The sequence below is a fragment of the Acipenser ruthenus genome, chromosome 4 (genome assembly GCF_902713425.1).
Source record: "Acipenser ruthenus chromosome 4, fAciRut3.2 maternal haplotype, whole genome shotgun sequence".
NCBI classification, from domain to species: Eukaryota; Metazoa; Chordata; class Actinopteri; order Acipenseriformes; family Acipenseridae; genus Acipenser; species Acipenser ruthenus.
The window spans coordinates 39,033,650-39,038,649 of record NC_081192.1 but is presented as its reverse complement, the minus strand read 5'-3'; positions in this window follow the sequence as shown (position 1 = coordinate 39,038,649).

Sequence of the window (5,000 nt, the reverse complement as noted above, 5' to 3'; positions counted from 1 at the left end):
AGAAAAGAATTCATACAGAAAAATATTGTATACTGGCCATGGGTTTTGGTTTTCCCCAGAGCCGTAACTAAGCATTTAGCTACCGGGGCAAGCAAATATATATATATATATATATATATATATATGTAAATTGCATGCACCTCCGGTTGAAGCAACCGGAGTTGAAGCAACCGGAGCTGGATGGAAAGACTCCATATCGTAGCTATCGGGGCATGCAATTATATATATATATATAAAACGTGTTAACAGTGAGCAGTTACCTTGGGATTACACACCAGGTTGTGGTTTGTCACACTTGAGAATTATTGTATTTCTTGTTCTTATTGTATGACTTGTATTGTAACACTGGAATGTATTTGTATTTGCTTGCGATTGTAAGTCGCCCTGGATAAGGGCGTCTGCTAAGAAATAAATAATAATAATAATAATAATAATAATAATAATAATAATAATAATAATAATAATAATAATAATAATATTGCATGCACCTCCAGTTGAAGCAACCGGAACTGGATGACTGGATGGAAAGACTCCCTATCGTAGCTATCGGGGCATGCAAGACTCCATATCGTAGCTACAAGGGCATGCAATTATATATATATATATATATATATATATATATATATATAAGCAACCGGATCTGGAATGAAAGACTCCATATCGTAGCTATCGGGGCATGCAATTATATATATATAAAACATGTTAACAGTGAGCAGTTACCTTGGCATTACACGCCAGGTTCAGATGCATTGATTGGACCAATGTTTCAGCAGGCGACCGAAGACTCACCGTTTCAACGGTGTCAGTAGTGCTCAACAGAAAAGAATGCATACAGAAAAATATTGTATACTAGCCATGGGTTTTGGTTTTGCCCGGAGCCGTAACTAAGCATTTAGCTACCGGGGCATGCAAATATATATATATATATATATATATATATATATATATATATATATATATATATATATATATATATATATATATATATATATATATATAAAATGCATGCATGATGGAAAGACTCCATATCGTAGCTATCGGGGCATGCAATTATATATATATAAAACGTGTTAACAGTGAGCAGTTACCTTGGGATTACACACCAGGTTCAGACGCATTGATTGGACTAATGTATCAGCAGGCGAAGTAAGACTCACCGCTTCAACGGTGTCAGTAGTGCTCAACAGAAAATAATTCATACAGAAAAATATTGTATACTGGCCATCGGTTTTGGTTTTCCCGAGAGCCGTAACTAAGCATTTAGCTACCGGGGCATGCAAATATATATATATATATATATATATATATATATATATATATATATATATATATATATATATATATATATATATATAAATTGCATGCACCTCCGGTTGAAGCAACCGGAGTTGAAGCAACCGGAGCTGGATGGAAAGACTCCATATCGTAGCTATCGGGGCATGCAATTATATATATATATATATATATATATATAACGTGTTAACAGTGAGCAGTTACCTTGGGATTACACACCAGGTTCAGACGCATTGATTGGACTAATCTATCAGCAGGAGACGTAAGACTCACCGTTTCAACGGTGTCAGTAGTGCTCAACAGAAAAGAATTCATACAGAAAAATATTGTATACTGGCCATGGGTTTTGGTTTTCCCCAGAGCCGTAACTAAGCATTTAGCTACCGGGGCATGCAAATATATATATATATATATATATATATATATATATATATATATATATATATATATATATATATATATAAATTGCATGCACCTCCGGTTGAAGCAACCGGAGCTGGATGGAAAGACTCCATATCGTAGCTATCGGGGCATGCAATTATATATATATATATAAAACGTGTTAACAGTGAGCAGTTACCTTGGGATTACACACCAGGTTCAGACGCATTGATTGGACTAATGTATCAGCAGGCGACGTAAGACTCACCGTTTCAACGGTGTCAGTAGTGCTCAACAGAAAAGAATTCATACAGAAAAATATTGTATACTGGCCATGGGTTTTGGTTTTCCCCAGAGCCGTAACTAAGCATTTAGCTACCGGGGCATGCAAAAAAAAAAAAAAAAAAAAAATATATATATATATATATATATATATATATATATATATATATATATATATATATAAATTGCATGCACCTCCGGTTGAAGCAACCGGAGTTGAAGCAACCGGAGCTGGATGGAAAGACTCCATATCGTAGCTATCGGGGCATGCAATTATATATATAAAACGTGTTAACAGTGAGCAGTTACCTTGGGATTACACACCAGGTTGTGGTTTGTCACACTTGAGAATTATTGTATTTCTTGTTCTTATTGTATGACTTGTATTGTAACACTTGAATGTATTTGTATTTGCTTGCGATTGTAAGTCGCCCTGGATAAGGGCGCCTGCGAAGAAATAAATAATAATAATAATAATAATAATAATAATAATAATAATAATAATAATAATAATGCATGCACCTCCAGTTGAAGCAACCGGAACTGGATGGAAAGACTCCCTATCGTAGCTATCGGGGCATGCAAGACTCCATATCGTAGCTACAACGGCATGCAAGTATATATATATATATATATATATATATATATATATATATATATAAGCAACCGGATCTGGAATGAAAGACTCCCTATCGTAGCTATCGGGGCATGCAATTATATATATATATATATATATATATATATATATATATATATATATATATATATATATATATAAATTGCATGCACCTCCGGTTGAAGCAACAGGAGTTGAAGCAACCGGAGCTGGACGGAAAGACTCCATATCGTAGCTATCGGGGCATGCAATTATATATATAAAACGTGTTAACAGTGAGCAGTTACCTTGGGATTACACACCAGGTTGTGGTTTGTCACACTTGAGAATTATTGTATTTCTTGTTCTTATTGTATGACTTGTATTGTAACACTTGAATGTATTTGTATTTGCTTGCGATTGTAAGTCGCCCTGGATAAGGGCGTCTGCTAAGAAATAATAATAATAATAATAATAATAATAATAATAATAATAATAATAATAATAATAATAATAATAATAATAATAATATTGCATGCACCTCCAGTTGAAGCAACCGGAACTGGATGGAAAGACTCCCTATCGTAGCTATCGGGGCATGCAAGACTCCATATCGTAGCTACAAGGGCATGCAATTATATATAAAACGTGTTAACAGTGAGCAGTTACCTTGGGATTACACACCAGGTTCAGACGCATTGATTGGACTAATGTATCAGTAGGCGACGTAAGACTCACCGTTTCAACGGTGTCAGTAGTGCTCAACAGAAAAGAATTCATACAGAAAAATATTGTATACTGGCCATGGGTTTTGGTTTTCCCCAGAGCCGTAACTAAGCATTTAGCTACCGGGGCATGCAAATATATATATATATATATATATATATATATATATATATATATATATATATATATATATATATATATATATATATATAAATTGCATGCACCTCCGTTTGAAGCAACCGGAGCTGGATGGAAAGACTCCCTATCGTAGCTATCGGGGCATGCAAGACTCTATATCATAGCTACAAGGGCATGCAATAATATATATATATATATATATATATATATATATATTATTAGTCTTTTTTTTCTTTTTTCTTTTTTTTTGATGTCAGGAGTTAGGGTGGTAGTTACTCGCGCATAGTTTTGAATGTTATTTCCTAATCTCTCCTTAACATGTCTGAAGGGGACACTGTATTTCTTATTCTGGCCATGGGCTTTAACATCTTAAAACGTGTTAACAGTGAGCAGTTACCTTGGGATTACACACCAGGTTCAGACGCATTGATTGGACTTATGTATCAGCAGGCGACCGAAGACTCGCCGTTTCATCGGTGTCAGTATTGCTCAACAGAAAAGAATGCATACAGAAAAATATTGTATACTGGCCATGGGTTTTGGATTTGCCCAGAGCCGTAACTAAGCATTTAGCTACCGGGGCATGCAAATATATATATATATATATATATATATATATATATATATATATATATATATATTGCATGCACCTCCGGTTGAAGCAACCGGAGCTGGATGGAAAGACTGCCTATCGTAGCTATCGGGGCATGCAAGACTCCATATCGTAGCTACAAGGGCATGCAATTATAGCATTATAAAACGTGTTAACAGTGAGCAGTTACCTTGGGATTACACACCAGGTTCAGACGCATTGATTGGACTAATCTATCAGCAGGCGACCTAAGACTCACCGTTTCAACTGTGTCAGTAGAGCTCAACAGAAAAGAATGCATACAGAAATATATTGTATACTGGCCATGGGTTTTGGTATTGCCCGGAGCCGTAACTAAGCATTTAGCTACCGGGGCATGCAAATATATATATATATATATATATATATATATATATATATATATATATATATATATATATATATATATATATATATATATATATAAATTGCATGCATGATGGAAAGACTCCATATCGTAGCTATCGGGGCATGCAATTATATATATAAAACGTGTTAACAGTGAGCAATTACATTGGGATTACACACCAGGTTGTGGTTTGTCACACTTGAGAATTATTGTATTTCTTGTTCTTATTGTATGACTTGTATTGTAACACTTGAATGTATTTGTATTTGCTTGCGATTGTAAGTCGCCCTGGATAAGGGCGCCTGCTAAGAAATAAATAATAATAATAATAATAATAATAATAATAATAATAATAATAATAATAATAATAATAATATTGCATGCACCTCCAGTTGAAGCAACCGGAACTAGATGGAAAGACTCCATATCGTAGCTACAAGGGCATGCAATTATAGCATTATAAAACGTGTTAACAGTGAGCAGTTACCTTGGGATTACACACCAGGTTCAGACGCATTGATTGGACTAATCTATCAGCAGGCGACCTAAGACTCACCGTTTCAACTGTGTCAGTAGAGCTCAACAGAAAAGAATGCATACAGAAA